We start from the raw sequence: 16806 nt of genomic DNA, 5'->3' as shown, positions 1-16806 counted from the left end.
TTTTCGGAAACATTAGGTCAAATATATGGATATTTAAAATGTCATTGTGACAAATTCCTAACTAGTGCAAGGATCAAAGAAGGTCTGTGCAAAGTCAGTCTCTCACACCTGCAACATGTACACAGCATGCTTTCTCTTGGGAGAAGGTTCAGCTCAGATTTTTTGCTCTAGCTTCTGCTAGAAGTTTAAAGTTTGTAGCAAAATCCATCATGCAGTCCTTGCTGCTGAGTGTGATGGAAATCCTTTCCCTCTGCTAATGACGTGTGAAATTTGGAGTGCACAGCTCCATGTGATGCTCTGTGTTGGCTGCATGGAAAGAGCAGACTGGACAGATGCACTAATGCTGCTCTTCAAACCCACTGTCCTTTGGGACGGGTGTTGGAATGTTAGAATTACCTGCAGATCTGAAGAATATGCTTTTATTATATTGCTTATTGTGTTTTGATATTTCTGTTTCTCGTGTTTTCAGGTAAAATATCTGGCATTAGCTGTGCCAGGCAGGCCCAGGTGAGTGCCCTGGGCAGCTCTGGTTCTGTGTCCCAGCTGTGCTGAGCTGCTCTGGGCCTTTGTGAACCCAGGTGTGGGCTGAGCAGAAGCACAGTGTGGAACTGAGTGTGTGGAAAAAGTGATAAAGGAGAATACCCAAAGAAAACTCATTTCCCCAATTCCCTCTGCTCATTCCCCAGCAGACATCAGGACCCGGTTGTTGCAGTATAAAGGTGTTTTTGGAAAAGAAAGCTTTATAGAATGGCTGGGCTGTTTAAGTAACAAAACTAATTTCTATCCTATTCAGATATCTAAATATGTTTACCCTCTTTCTTGAAAGGCTTTGTTTTTGTTTATGAAGACAAAAAATTACATGACTATCTCTGAATCATTTTGCATTCAAATGTATATAAATTCACCTGTAGGTGATTTACTAATTAAAACAAAGTTTGTAATTGATCATTTATTTGGCAAAACCCACTTTTTCACCAATTCACCATAAATAAATCCTTTGTTTTTCAAAATGATTCACCCGATGAGTAAGATGGATAATTCTCCGCATGCTCTTTGGTCATAAGCAGTTATAAGGGAATTCCATTGGAAATCATAAGATTTTTTTTTAATTTAATGGACAAATCCCATAATATCTTGTTGCTGGTCTTAGACTTCATCTAGTTCACTTCCATATCTCATTGTTTGTTTAGATTTTACTGGAATTTTCAAGGGTATTGAGGAGAAGGAAAAAACATTCATGTGAGTCTGCTGAATCTTTGAGCAACTAAGCAGTTAAGCATAAAATGTCTCCAATAAGACAGACAGATAAATGATAAAATACCTTTCTAGTAACAGCTGAAGATAGGAAATATTATGTGAAAGGGGCAGGAAGTGTTTCAAAGGGCACTTGATAATAAAAGGTCTGCAAGTGTTACTGGTAAGTGATTTATTGATTTGTTCAGTGTAGCATGTGAGACTGTACTGATTTATACAGAGCATATACAAGAACCGTGTCATTACAAACTGCAAACCAATCTTTAAAATTAGTTACTGTCCAATAGGTTTTGGAAAGATATACCTGTCCTGCTGCCACCCAGTCCAGAGCACAATGATTAGTTGAAGATGGAAGTTGATGTGAGTAGATCAAAGCTCAGTGTATTAGGTCGAGCGATTTTAACATAGATTTATGAACCAAGATTTTGGTTCATTCTGTGTTCTCTTAGGAAAGAAAAATTGAAGTATTCCAAGGATTCTCCTTTTTAATATCTGTAACTTTCTTGCACTTTTCTAATGGCATTTGCCTTTCATTCTCTCTCTTTTTCTAGGTTATCCAAACTCCTCTTTTCTTTTAGCCTCTTCTCTTGGGGTGCCAGTACACTGGAAGTCTATATCTTAATGGTGTTTTTACCAGTCCTCAGGCATCTGTATTAGTCTTCATTTCAAGATGCAAGACCTGCTTTTTGGTTCTTGATGTTTTATTTTCAGTCTGAATTGATAACCCAGATGAGCATTACTGTAGCTTTATCTAGTTTTTAAATCCAATTCCATCTTATTTGTATTGCCCACATATAATAAGTTACCTGAGCATCTATCACTTGCCAAGGATGGGAAATGGAGACCTCTGCAGAATTGATTCTGCAAGACATAAAGACCTTCAACTTTAGAAGAAAGTCTGTTGCCCTGGAAATTATTGCTCATGCAGAGAAGTGCCTTTTGGCAGATTTCTGATCTTTAGAAGTATCAGAAATTTCACCTGATTGGCAGGAGGAATGATGAGGAGGACTCCATGATATCAGAAGTCTAATTAATTTATTATACTGTGTTATTTTATACTATATTACACTACATCTAAACCGAAACTGCACAAGCACTCAACTGAACAAAACCTCCTGTCTCCTGACCAATGTTCAGGACACAGTTTGCAGAGATGGGTCAAGAAAATGAAACACTCACACCAGAATCTAATCAAGTAAATTCTTTCAGGTAAATAATCTTCCAAAACATTCCACATGTTCTAAAACACAGGAGCAGTAAATGAGATAAGAATTGCTTTGATCTCTGTGCTTCTCCAGGAAAAGCCTGAGAGAGAGAATTATGTCTCTCTGTTCAGAAAATGTGAATGCCACATAGAAGCAAAACTCTCATGACACAAAATGAAGCCTTGTGGCATACGTGTTTCTTAAAAGAAGACCAAGACCTGCTGTGTTTGATATTTCTCAAATATAAAAGCTTTTATAAAGCTGTCAGTACTTGCTGATCTGACAATCCTTTGAGCTCCCAGCACTCACTGGGAGCCTGGACAGCACTGGGGGCACTCTCAGGTGTCCATGCCAGGCTCTGAGCAGCAGCAGAGCTGGGCACAGCTCCACGTGAAGCTGTTCCAGCAGCAGCAGCAGCACAGCCAAGTGCAGGGACAAGGCAGCATTTTGTTTATTGCTGTTTGCATTTGCACAGTGCCCAGAAGCCCAGCCTTGGGCTATGCAGGAGAGAAGTGTGCCCTGCACTGAGGCTGAGCAGACAGATGAGACAAAAGTGGTTGCTAAAGGCTCCAAAGCAGTGGTGGCAATAGGTGGCATTCTAGTTCCTGGAATTCAGCTCTCCAAGGTTGGCCACTCCCTGGCTGTGTCAGAAAGGAAATCTTTGTGCAGAGATTTGAGGGACTGTAAGTAACTTTGGAGATGTTCAGAGTATGTTGTTTGCTGCAATGAAGGACACAGAGGCAGAGAGGATGAAGCTGCTTTTGTATTTTTGCAGGGAGTGGATGCTGAAGGGGGAAGTCACTGCCTGAGATGAGTGACAGCCTGTTTCTCAATGCAGAATGAGAGATGACAAGGCTGGGACAGGCAAGGGAAAGCTCAGAAAATGAAGATGCTTTTTGTTTGATGGAACATAAAAGGAGGACAAAATGATGCCAGAGATGACAGAGAGGACAGCTGATGTGGTCAAAGTGACAGAGTAGTAAAATCATCTTTTCAAAAATATTGCAAATGGATGTGAGCAGGGACAGAATTGCATTTGTCAAACCCCAGGAAAAATACTCAGTGTTGTTTTAATAAGGAGAAAAGGTGTTTGGAGCCCAGAGAGAGCTTTTCCAGTGTGATCTGATAAGAAAAGCCATATCTGAATTTGTCATGTAGAGAGCACCTGCAGGATTTACACATTATGTGGATTTGGGGACAGAAAAGGATGGGAGATGTAGGTTATCCCAGATTATGGATTGCAACAAGTGGCACTGTACTGTTGGCAGTGACTGAGGAAAGAGAAAAAAGATTTGAGCAGTCTTGCTATGTTAAGCTAAAACTAATGAGTAGATATCTCTGAAAAGATTTTAATTCAGACAGGATGTGTTGGAGCAGAGAGATACTTTTGTGTGTTGCTAGGAGAAAAATATAAATTGAATTTATGTTTTTAAATCAGACCTGGGCAGAAAGTTGACAGTTTCTCTCTCATAGGAGAAAGAGGAGAAGGCATTTGGGTTTCACTGGTGGAAAAATTGAGCTGGAAAATATGCCACAGTCCAGATCATTTGTGGCAGGTCACCAGGCTTGTGGTGGTTTCGTGTGGCTCACATGATTTAGAGAATTATGAGTGTGGAGCAGCCGTGGATTCCTTTGTGCTCTTTCAGTTGCAAAAGGTAGTTAGCTGGTCTGTTGCTGCCTTAGTGAATATAGATGCTGGCTGTAGAAGCAATTTGAAGTCCTGTTTTATCCTTGGGGAGAGGAGGTGGTTCACGTGGCAGTATATTTTTCTCACAGTATCAAGTTTTCATCTGGCTCTTGAATATAATTTCTGAGCCCAGTGTGTATGTTATTTCCTCTTTGGCTTTGTATATATAATTTTAGTTTGTGTCATAGGCTCAGACTGTTATCCTTTCTTTTACAGCATATTAATGAGAAACAGGAGGGCAGAGGAAACCAGCATATTTTTGGTCTAGTGCCTTCAGTTTAGTATTCTGTGTGCACTTCATTAGCAGGAGCTGTAAACAAAATGGGGGTCTTTTTTGTTTGTTTGTTTTTAGTACAGTGTGAATTCTGCAAAGTGCATGCTATACACCCACTAGGTAAAATGCTTGCTTTCCTCTGTGGTGCTGGCTTCTGGGCTGAAAAATTCCTATTGCTCCCACTGGAAGCGCTTTCCTGGGCTGTATGGGATGGATCCAGCTGCTGCAGGAGCTGATCCCAGCTGTGCATTGAGCAGGGAGGGTGAGCTGGATTCCAGAGCAGGTGCCAGGATGGATTGCAGCAGGCAGGGTCTGAGCAGGGCATGAACTGCAGCAACCCAGCTGTGGCTGTGGTGGAAACGCAGGGGAGATGAGGGTGAGGCTGAAGGGATGTTACTGAACTTTGACATCACAGAAGTTCATATTTTTATCACAGCTGACCTCAGTAAGACAATCTCTGCCTTGATGGATGGCCTAAATGCCACTGAGCCTGGGCTTTTTGAACTTTCAGAACCCCAGGTGTTAGGAAACCAAATTCTGGTCATTGATGCCTGCTGCACTCTGGCCCTACTTTATCCTTTGCTTTCCTTTTAGCTAGGACTGCTACTAAGGCTGGAGTCACCATTGATCGTGAACTATCATTTGATTATCATTTTAGTAGCCTCACAAACCCTTTATTCCTTGTTCTCTGGGATGCTGGAAAGATAAGAGTGGTGCTGCTGCAGGAGGATGTGGTGCTGTTAATTCATTTCTCTGTTATGGTCCTGCTGGGCCACTGCAATGTGGGGCTTTTAACTTTTCATGTTAGAGCTCACCTGCAGTCCTGCTCCTGGCATTCCAACTGGAACATATTATTGCACTGCTTGGAAGCTGTTTGTGTTGTCTTACAGCATGTTGGGATAATTCTAAGGGGCCACTGGGTACTGAGGTTCCCAGGCTGGCTCGTGCCACAGCGCACGTGTTACAAAAATGTATTTGCGTTAAAGTTGTAGCTCAGATTGGGAGCCGACTTCTGAAATGAGTCTCCCAACAATCCCCAGTTTCTTTTATTTGCTTCACAGAACAGCCTTGGGGGGCAAAGCAGCTGCATTATTCTGTGGTACAAGTGGGCTGGGAGATGTGCTGCCTGTACCCTGGATCAGAGCAGACAGTCCAAGCTGCCTCCCCTCATCCCCAAAGCACACAGCAGCATCTTGTCCATCAAATCCAGCTGTTTGCTTTGGCAATCCCCTCTGCTGTGCTGCATTACTTGTTACCTTGGACTATGTGTGTATTAGACAGGATTCTGTGACACTTGTGTGTTTTGGTGGCATTCATTGCCAAAAGAATTACTCTTGTAGGTTGTTTTTTGAGTTGTTTTTTTCCCTCTGTGAATGCAGATTTCATAGCATATTATCTTAGCTATATGGTGTTATTTAGTGACAAATTACCTTTATTAGTTTTGTGTTGTGTCACTGGCAGTCCTTTGTCCCATCTCACACAGTTAGCTGCACATAATTTGGCTGAGGTTCATTAATAGTTTTCTAGTTTATGCTTAGACTGTGCTAGATTTCTGGCAGAAAAGGTATCACCTTTGAAGGCATTAGAAGGTGAAAGCAGCTAATGAGCAAAGACTGCCTGCCATGGTGAATCCTGCTGGGTGCCTCAGCTCTGCTCCATATCCCTGTAGGGCTGGAGCTTCTGGCACCTCTCCGGGAGAAATGGGAATAACCAATTTTGGGGCACGGGAGCAAGGGACAGTGTGAATGTATGACTTGCTCAGGCAAGAGGCAGTCTGTATCAACACAGGGAATTAAGTCTGAGCCTAAGACCAGCTCAGACTAAATGTCTGAATCACTAGATTGTAGTTTCATTTTTAATGGTTTCTCAGTGGGAATGAATGAGAAAAAAAAATGGGGATGAAAACAAATAGAAATCAGTGTTTGTGCCCTTATGTCACTGCGTTTCAAGTCTCTGCTATTGTCCATGTTATCTTTGCCCCTGCCTTAGCAATTTGTGTAGTATTTTATTATGTAATTTTAAGGGTCTTTACCCTGCATTAGGCAGAATTAATATCCCATGGCACCCAAACTGTCTGCTTGCTGTCCCTCCTTATGAGACACTTTTCTCTAGGGAGAAAGTTCTGTGCTGCACTAAACATTTCTTGAAGCACATTCTCTGCTGTTTCTTAAATGTGAGGGGTAACAAACAGCATTACCTCAATGTATGGCAAAACAACAGCAGCAGGATTTGGGGAAGGAGCCATCCCCACTGGAGTTACTGGAACTTCTGGATACAATTGGTGTAAAACTGACCACCTCCAAATTTCTTGCCACTTTCTTTGATGTTTTATCTCTCATGGACTGAGGTATCTCTCATTTAACCAGTCAGTGCATTTGGTCTTGTTGTGCATAACATTCAGATTAATAATAATAATAAAAAGAGTTCCTTACACAATTTTGCAGAGAAATAATTGTTTTTATCTTTAGCTTCTAGTGTCAAGACCTATCTATTTGGCATTAACATTTGCATGCTGATCAGTTGAAATGCTGAAATTAACAGAAATTGCTATGCTCCCAGTTATCTGCTCCCTATGAAAAAGACAAATACAGTCTCACAATGTATTATTTGAATCACTAAAAATGAAACATTGCTATGAAGGAAAAGTCCACTCATCAGCATTTTTCCTGACCAGCTCCTCTTTGCAGATAGGCTAATGCCTTCAGAGTTCTTATTAAGCTTATTTATGTACTTCCATTTTTTCTGCATGAATTAGAAAACAGATTAAAAAAATCCTAATTTAAAGTATAATTTATGATAAATTTTTGGCACTGCAAAGGTTGATCGTGGAAAAGAATTAAATGTTGGAACTTCATACATATGATGTCTGCTGTGACAATGGAGTTTGACTGCAGGACTTCTTTTCCTTCTGAAAATACTAATTGGATTTTCAATAGGATGTTCATGAGTAAAAGATGGTGCTACACAGTAAGAATTTTTTTTCTTTAAGTAGTTCTGTTTAATGAAATGTATAAAAATCTTATATTGTTCTGTCAAAACAGAAGTAATGTGCTTACTCTGTTTCCTGCTGTGATCAACCAATCTGGTAATTTAAATCTAAATGTGCCATAATCTTGAACACCGGGAGGATTAGAAAAAATGATAAAGAAAACACCCACGTTTCCATTTAATAGATGGCCTTTTGAGCTCATTTCCAATTTAGTGCTGTCCTTCCTTGCTGAAAACAAAAACAAATTTCCTGAAAATAATATCAAAACAGCAAAAGTGCATCAATTAAGCCACAAGATTCAACAGGGCATCTTTTAATGGGCCATTAAGCCTGGGGTGTATTGTGAAATACCAAAGTAAAGGGCAGATTACTTAAAGTGGCCACAGAATATATTAATGATTCATTAAAACATGCCATATAAACAAATGGTCATATCATAACTAAGTGGCCTGATTATGCAATCATTTTTAGTGGTGTATTAAAGGAGGAGATTTACAAACAGCAAGTTAGAATTGGATCCAGCCTGTTAAAATGAAGACTAAAGGTATTTTTAAAACCTGAAATACATAATAGCTACATTTTTGCAAGTAATATCCCAACATGATTGAGGGAAGCAAATGTGTAAAGCAAATAATTTTCCAAAGCAGTAATTTGATTAAGTGCCTGGCATTGTTGCTGTAGTTCAGTTTAGATTCCTCACTGGCAATCCTGAGGCTGGAGTTACCAGTGATCCTGAGCCATCACTTGTTGACCATTTTAGTTGTCTCTCAAAACCTGGGTCTGTTGCTCTCTGGGATACTGGGAGTATAAGAAGACCAGTGCTGTTGGTCACTGGTAATTCATCTCTGTTACATAGTGCCACAAAGAGCATTAAGTGACCTCTCCATAAATGGAGGAGAGGTCTGGAAAAATAGAGTTCCAAAAAGAAGGTGTTTCTTCCTTTTCAGTTCACATCAAGTGCAAGAACAGCATTCTATGGGAAGCAAGTAATAATCCCTGTTTTGTAGAGGAGTCTACTTTGGTTTTTAAGGGATGGGTTTCATTTATCTTTTACAGACATTATTCAAATGGAGTAAAAACTGGCTCTGAGATGGGAGGTGGGAAGGAAAATTTCTGCCCCCCAGCTGGTGAATTACCTCAGCTGCAAGTGTCTAAGGCTAAACCTAAACTCCACTATGTGTAATTGAGGGAATGGTAGTTCTAATTAGTAGCTCTTATGAAAGGACTTGTAATAGACTCTTCTATTTTATTTGGCTACATCAATTCACAGCAAATGGATTGCAATGAAATTTAACATTGCAGCAATTTCCTACATAACACCATCCCTTACATGCTTGGAATCCACAGCATATAATGGTTGTCATACCCATGTCTCCCAAAAAATAATTTTCACTCTGTAGTTGGTCCACCATTTATAGAAACCAAGACAGTATAAAAAGAGAAGAGAGAAAAAACACATTGAAAACAATGTGAGCTGCATGTGATTTCTTATTGATGGCTTTTAATGTATTACTGATCTGAATATATAGTAAATAGCGCAGGTTCTTTAATTTTGGTGGTGCTGCCTCTGCAGAGGTCTTTTTCCTTGCCTTTAAAGAGTGTGTGCTTTAAAGCACACACCAAAACTGAGCATCTCTCACAGACCAGCCTGGAAGGGGCTCTGAGCAGCCTGACCTGGTGGAAGGTGTCCCTGCCCATGGCAAGGGTTTGTAACAAGATGGTTTTTCAGGCTCCTTCCAACACAAACCATTCTGTGAGTTTGTGGTGGATTTAGATAAAGCCATTTAATGTGTGGTGCTTTCTGAGCTTCATTCAGCTCCTCTAGAGAGCAAAGAGATTTGTGAAACTGTTGTTTGTAAAAACAAACTGTAATGGGGGGTGCTGGTGCCACAACTTCAGGAACACATTGGTGGTAAATATTGGTGCTGGTAAGTGAGGTGGCCTTTTGCCTGCTCACCTCTGAAATGTAGGAACCCAAAGAAGAGGAGCTGTGTGTGTTCACTTCCAGCTTCTTTTTACAGAACTGGAAACTGACCAGTACATTTTTGTTAAAACATAACTCCTTTCTCAGTTGGTATTTGCTTGTGTACATGTGGTTTTTCTCCATGTTTTTTTTTCTATTAGGGATGGGAAGTAATTGCTGAGAAATTAATTCTGTTTTTTCCTGACATTTCTTCCATTTCCTTCTGACCCTTTCATTTCTCCTGAAAACCTGCATTTACAGCCTTTCTCCTACATACTTTGCACCTCCAGAGTTTTCTACTAGTCCTTTTTATTTGTCCTGCATTTCTGCAGCTCCTTTCCTGTGTTTGTTATGCTTTTGCCTTCCCCCTCTCCCTGAATTCAGTAACAAAACTGCCAGTAATTCCTCTTAGAGCCATGCTGACCCTGCCCTGCTCCCTGGGACACAGCCTCTTTCCCTACTTTTAAGGGCTGTGAGCTACTTGCAGGCTTCCCTGCTCTGGGCAGTCTCTTCTTTGACCTTGTACAACATGTTAAAGGTTGTGTATAGTAAAATCTCACCTGCAAAGTAAGCCAAGTCATTATTATCTAACCCTGGTGCTCTGCAGGGTCAGCAAGAGGAGCTGTTACTGTCAGTGTGGGGATGATACTGGAGTGCTCTGTAACCTCTAGAAACCAGTGGAAAATAAACCCTTCAAGGCAGCAGCAGTGTTTCCCTTGTAGCACAGAGCAATATTTGTGTACTGGAGAAAAGTGCAGCACCATAATGACAGTGGTATCCAGTTTTTACAAACAACTTGTTCTGACGTGGTCACCAAGTGCTGGGAGGAGCTGAATTGCTCTGTGGGGCTTCTGGGATGGAAAACTGTTCTGTCGGCTTGGACTTGAGTAGCTGAGTGTTCCTCAATGACATTAAATCCCACAAGGTTCTTTGCCAATTTAGGTGATTGAAGTTTTGTACCCACCTTGCTCTTTGGACTTACTGGTCTTTTAGAAAGCTGTTTCCTCGCTTCATCAGAAAATACTTGTGGTGGTGAAACAGGATGTTTTCTGCAGGAGAAGAGTGGCAGTCAGCGAGTAGCTCTAGGATCAGTCCAGTTTTGTGTTTTGGATAAGGCAGTGATAACTTTCAGATCCAAGTGTCTGCAGAGCTTTCTTATGGGTCTGAACTAGAAATGTCACCCAGCCTCTGCTCTAATTCAGCATCTGCCTGCATTTCTCTTTGCTGCAACTGGTAAAATCCTGCTTCAGCCAGGTAATGGGCCAAAATAGACCAGCTGTGCCTTTTCTTTAACTTCTTTAACAAGAATTAACTCATTCCTGTTCTTGTTCATCGTTTTCTTTCCTCAGGGCACGTGGCCCTCCTCTCTTCTGAGTCCAGGGCTGGAGAGTTCACTGCTACCCCTGCTCCAGCCTGTGTTTTACCAAAATGTGAAAAGGCACATCTGAGCCTCTCCGGCATGTGGCAACTGCAGCAGGCCCTGATAAATCCCATTTTATACCTCCCACCACTACAAATGAATCCATCCCCAATTTCTACTTCTAACATTCATAAGAATTTTTCTTCAAAAACAGTTTTTAGACAAGCCCTTATCTCAAACAGAATTCAGTGTGTGGGGTTTGGTTTTTTTTAAGATTGATGATGGTAGGTATATAGGAGACACTGGTGGGTACCATTTTGTCATCTCAAATATGAAGCTTTTTTGCCTCCGTTGTTAGAAGTCTTGGGAAGCTGTGGAAGTTTTAAGTTTGATTTTTTTTCCCCCACTCCTCTAGTTTCCTAAGCCAGATAAGCCAGAGAGGCTTTTTGAATCTCAGGCAGCTGCTGGTGTTAAAAGTACTTCTTAATTGCATATTTTTGAGAGGTTATAATGGCCCAGTGATTTCCTAGATTTGCAGGCCAGAAGACATTACTGTGATCATCTACTCTGACCTCCTTCAGAGACGTAGGAATCACAGGGTGAAATCCCATTAAATGGATTAAATAGTAAGTGTAAAATTAAAAAGATAATAAAATTTAATATTTCTTCTTGACGCCGATCCAGGACTTAAGGTAGTGAGGTATTGCAGTGCAAATGTACCTGATTTCCATGTTCCTGTGCTGCAGGAAAAAAAGCTTTTTCTCTCACTTTAGCAAGTGTTGCCTTTTCCCTCCCCTGAGAATCTTAAGGAAATGTAATCTTGTTGGCTGTTAGGCTATCCATGCATCTGTAACAACTCTGGTGCATCATCCCTGTCATGCCTGCAGCCTGAGGCCTCGTGTACATGTGACACATCCCTTAGCAAGGATGATGGAGAGGATGTGTTTGACATGCTCAGGATCCAGGGGTAGATCTGGTACCTACACATCATCTGCCAGCTTGTGTGGATCTGAACACCCCCCAGAATCCCCCACTGGGGACTTGGGCATTGTGTGTGTTACCCAAAATGAGAGCAGCCCTGCAGGCACCTCGTCACATGCCACAGGACAGACCCTTGAGCTCTTGACTTTCTGCTTGCTCTGGAAAGGATCAGGCATGGCTGCTTGCCCCATTATCTTTGTTTTCTAGCAGTGCAGTGGGGTTTGCCCAGCACCTGCTGTTAAGGTGGTTGTTTTAAAGAAAATAGCACCAACCCTGTATGGCAATAGTCACACTAACGAGGTAAAAGTAACTCCCAGACTGACACAGTCTGGGTTCCAGTAAAGCTGGAGTCAATACCAAGGCAACTTAAAGTGTAGTATTTGCTTTTCCTGCCATTGATTATGCATTTCCTCCTGCCTTAGCATGGGTGATTTATAGTCAATAGTGTGAGGTGTGTGTGATCATCCACTGTAATTCAGCAAGGAGCTTCTTCAAGAAAGCCCTGACAATACTGGGGTTTGTGTATTCCTCTGACATGAACTTGGGGAAATGTGACTCCTGGTGTTCTGTGAATTCAAACCAAGCCTAGAAACATTTTTCCAGCTATTCCCAGTAGCACAGTCATTGGAGGCCACAATCAGAAATGCAAATATTCCACATTTCTGTGCCCATCCTGGTGCACCCCATGTGAAATGACCCCCAGCACTGGCATAGCCCTGCCCACTGCTGGCAGTGGAGGAGAAGGTGAGAGCTCTTGTCAAATCCTTCTTGTCAGTCAGAAAGATTGTTAATCTTGTTCAGATTCTCTGCAGGGGAGAAAATGTCTTTAGAGCTCAGGAAATTTCCCTGGTGTGTAAAAGGCATGCTGCATCATTCATTACTCAAATGAAGGCCAGTTTGTGCTTGAAGGAGTAGTGAAACGAAGGCAAAATATATATCAATTTATTTAATTCCCAAATCTATTCTAATGAAGACCAGAAATGTCTTGCTAAGAAACAGACATTGGGTATTTCTAGTCTAGAAAACTTGATGTCTGTAGTGTAGGGGAGAAAACATTAAAGCAAAAGTGACTATGGACAAATGGTCAGCACAGTGTCTTGGCAGGTGGATAAAGGAGAGTTTGGTTTTGCCCTGGCTGGTGGAATTGGTGACCTAGTCTAACTAATATTTGTGCTGCACTGTTTTACTTCCAGTGGCCACATCTCAAGTTTTTGTGGACTTCATGAGTTGCTTGTAGTTGTCTGATGTAATAAATTTCCTTCAACATCACAAATATTGTGGAAATATCTACCCAGAGATGCCAAGTGTGCTGGAACTGCAAGAAGTGCTCACTTGAATAAATGTTTTGGATAATGCAAAAGGGGTTATGAATTAACAGGCTGGAAGAGTAAACAAGACTAGAGCTAAGTGCTTTCAGGGGCTGTGTAAAAAATAGTCAAAGGCTAATTGCAAAGTAGTGGATGAGGCAAGCCCATAAATTACAAGGGATGAGAATGGAAAATGGAGATGTCTGGAGTAAGATAACCAGGTAAAACAAGCAATGAAAGAAATGAGAGAGTGGAAAAAAGATTGTGGGTGTTTCTTTAGGTACAAATATCACAAAAATACGGAGTAGTGTTTAAATTGTAGGTACAGTGAAAAACATCCAAGAAAGAATATAGAAGTATATAAAATGGTATATAGAATAAAAGAGTTAAAAGGTAAGATGGAATTGGCAAGAAAGATGAAAGGTAAGAAATTGAAAACACCATCTGAAGTAGAAAATTTGTATCTACTGTAATATTTAAGGAACTATAGGGGAAAAAAGTCAAAGTGGAAGATACTTGTGAATGAGTGAAAAAGCAAGAGAAAATAAGAGGGGAAAAATCTGTATTCTCCTGTAGAAATGAAAGAAAATGATCATGTGTTTTACAGGGGTTGAAGAGTCCAGCAAGCAGGAAGGATAGAAAATTTCCTTTCATAGTCCTTGAACAGTTTGAAAAGGTCTGTGAAAGTCATTGCTCCTAAGATGTTCCTCATAACCAACCAGAACTTAATTTCTTATGCATCTGTTTTCCAGCCTTGAGCATAAATCACTGCCACTGTCATTTTTGTGGCCTCCATCATACTAGAAAAATGGAAGTCTCAAGACAGCAGGTGCAAAACAATGGGACTCTGCATTTAAACACATATATTGCATTGTACATTGCATTTTGTCTTGTAGCTAATTACCTTTCTGATAATAATTAGTTCAGTAACACTGTTTTCTGGAGAAAGGAGCTGAAAGCAGAGGAACAGGAAGACTCAAGATACTGAAGCTGTTGGCTTCAGTGTAGACACTTAGATGGAAAACTTGGGTTTTAGAATGCCCTGTAAGGTCTATAGAATTCAGTCTTTGTGATTTCAAAACCAAATTGACTCTTCCAAATGAAAGGTCATGGTCACTTCTCAATATATTTGACATATCCCAGATTTGAAGAAGACAAAAATTCAAGTCAAGCATTTGTGTGTAATTAGAGGAACTTCAGCCATAATGTGTTCTGAAGAAACCCACTCACCCAGTGACTTGTTAATGAGATGAATGAGGATTGGAGAATGAATGAAATATGTCCTGAAAACTAAAATAAGAAAAAATAGCTCTTATGGACCTGCAGTAGCTAAAACAGAGGTGTGTCCAAGGCTCTTGGGAAACTTGCTTCTCTCTCCTGATGCCTTTGGGTGGCATCTCCAAGTCTTATGTGTGACCTTCTCCTTATGAGAGAAGTAGGATTATTTTCTGGTTTGTTTCTTCTGAGGCAATATGGAATAGCTCTTTGAAGCTAACTAAAAAAATCATTCAGAAGTAGTAGAATTGTGATTCTCATCTCCAAATATCCAGTAATCCTACCTCTATCCTACCTCTCACTCACTCTGCCTTTTGTTTTTCATGCTTGTCTTCTGCCATTCTCCCCTGTGCTCTGGAGCATTCAGCCTGAATCTGAACAAATGTGAAGAGTGATGTATGGACTGTAAATACAGATTTCTCTGCTGACTTTGGGCCATTGGTAGTAAATGCATTATCTGGAGCAGCAAGTTTTATAGAGAGCATTATGCAAGCACACAGGAGCTGTTGTTGACTGTGCAGGTATCAAAGCCTATTGATTAGCTGCTACATGGGCCATAATAAAACTATCATTATTAATTATGATAGAACAGTATATGTGTGTACAGGTAGCAAGCCACCTCTTTTATTTTTTTTCTCAATTTATTGCTGAGGCACAGGAGATTGTAAGTCACCTTTGCATTTTGAGAGAGAGAAAAAAGAACCTAACATTCCTGCATTATTTCAGACTAAAGGGAATGATGCCTTATTGTCTTCTTCCCAGTTTCTACTGCAAGAAATTGGTATTTGTGAGCTGTTCCACGCAGAAATAAATAGTTTTATAACCTCTGTAATATAGGAGAGCAGTAATCTGTTTTTCAATATTAGGTCAAGTTGCGCTCATCTAATCTCGTGTGTTCCTTTCTTGCAGTTTCTATGCTAGAATTGTAAAAGGAAGCACTCTTATAAAAGATACATTTATTGAGTGAAGATTAGTTGTTTGTTGCTATTGACAGCACTAGGGATATGAAACATGTTCTTTAGAGCCATTGCTTTGAGCTACCTGTTTCTTTATGGCTACAGATATAAAATGCAAAACATATATAAAAATGCTCTATTTTATACAATATGAAAAGGGTAATGTGTCTTTAATCTTGACCTTGTAGCAATTATTCTCTGTGTGGTGAACTATATATGGTTTCTGTTATAATAAACCTTTGAGCTTCAGCTGAATTTCCTCTATATTGCTTAATTTCACTAAACACTGTATTGTGAATAAAACAACTATCAGTAAAAGTTAAATATTGCAGGAGTGAAAGGATTATTTCAAAGTGGATAAACTCTAGTACTCCTGTATAAGGTAGGTATAAGGCATTTTTGTTCATTTATCACATATACAAGAGAGCTTCCAAATTAATTCTCCTGTCCTGTGTGTCCCCACAGACATGCCAAAGGATCTATTCTTTTAGAAGGAGATTAAGCTATCTTTTAGACTTGGAGCTCTAGATTTAAGATCTTCTTACTTTAATCTTCTGCTTGTTTTTCTCTTCCGCTCTCAAAAGTGGTAATGCTGAAAGTACTCATTATTTCAAATGAACAAAATGTATTAAGATGTGTGAGAGTTATCAAGCAAGGGAGAAGCTGCAAAGGCTTCTTCCTTAATAAGGACATGGTGCAAAACCACTGATATTGATACATATTCTTTAAGATTATTAATTTTCTTTTGCTTTGGGGAAGGCGTTTAGCTAGAATAAACCTGCAAAATTGATTTGCGATGAGGGTATAGTTATTTTAGCTTGGACCAAAAAAATCTATCTGTTGCATTGGTGTGATCTGCACATCTTGCTGTGCTTCTTCCCACCCTCCACAGGCGCTTTGTTGCATTTTTGATTTGGATCATTCCATCTACTTTGGTTTGGAAAGATACACATTTCTATTCTTCAATATAATTTTTATCAAATTCATTGATAAATAGCAACATCAGATGATTGGAGGTGGCTGAATGGTAGGTGCTTCAAATTTAATTCTGTTTTATTCATTCACTGTATTTCAGTCAAAGCAGTAATTTTCCAAATAAATGATTGTATAATCTTATCCCTCCTTTTCACTTCTGATTGAGCAGTACTTCTTTTATGTATTTATTGCAACCTTCTTGTTTCAATTGTGCATTAAATGGTTTTTAAAAGTGAACTCAATTGATAAGCTTAGGTAATCAAACCCTCACAAACTGCGGCTTGATGGTGCCTGGCAGGGATGCAGCAGAGAGCAGTGGCTGGGGTTTGGGTCACTCTGCTGAGCCCTGGCACTTTGGGTGGGTTATTCTCAGTGCAGGGAGCCAGGCTGAGCCTTCTGTCCTCTGGACATTTTCCTTCATCCTGTTTCTGGTTCAGATGTGGCTTTCTTTATATTGCACACCCAGATGAGGGTGATGGAGAACTAGAGCTTGTGGAATAAGGGAAAAGAAGGTGATTACATGCTGTAATAGTCTGTTGTGTTCTGGGGAGGAAGCTGTTTATCTTATTATTCTTTCATA

This window comes from Camarhynchus parvulus, chromosome 4A (assembly GCF_901933205.1).
Source record: "Camarhynchus parvulus chromosome 4A, STF_HiC, whole genome shotgun sequence".
Taxonomy (NCBI): domain Eukaryota; kingdom Metazoa; phylum Chordata; class Aves; order Passeriformes; family Thraupidae; genus Camarhynchus; species Camarhynchus parvulus.
The sequence above is the reverse complement of the archived record's forward strand: the minus strand, read 5'-3'. Positions refer to the sequence as shown.